Source organism: Austrofundulus limnaeus, unplaced genomic scaffold, assembly GCF_001266775.1.
Source record: "Austrofundulus limnaeus strain Quisiro unplaced genomic scaffold, Austrofundulus_limnaeus-1.0 Scaffold602, whole genome shotgun sequence".
Classification (NCBI taxonomy): Eukaryota; Metazoa; Chordata; class Actinopteri; order Cyprinodontiformes; family Rivulidae; genus Austrofundulus; species Austrofundulus limnaeus.
Window position 1 is genome coordinate 36,759 of NW_013953004.1, and position 545 is coordinate 37,303.

Consider the following 545-nt stretch of genomic DNA (forward strand, 5'->3'; position numbering starts at 1 on the left):
GTATAGTACTACCCCCCAACTTTATGGATGATTTTATGGATTTAATTTTACGTATTATACTTGAATAAATACCATTTTTTGATCTATTGTTCAGCTCTAAGATGCACCAAGTGGAGGGTGGGGGAGTCTTTGTCTGCTCCTCTGAGTTGGGGTCCCCAACTCCTGAGATGAGACCAAGAACAGCACAATAGGGGGAAAAACTGTCCCAAAACAATTGAAAACAACATAAAACCAAAGGAAAAAGTGCAAACGAGGAAATATAAGATGGAACTAAAACTATGCGAGCAGAAAATCTAAAACAGAAAAGTCAACAACAGGACCATAACACAGTATGTTTACATGTAGGCATAAATTTGCGTTAAAGGGCCAGAAAGACATAAGAAATAACCACAGTAAAAACTTTAATGGAAAAAAGAATAACCTCTAAATGTTTTTGTTAACTCTAATAAAACACAGAGTATCACAGAAAACTAGTTCTTAATAATAAAAACAGGAAAAAGTTAAAGTGAGCAGACCAACCTGTGAGCTGCTGAGTTCAGCTTCAG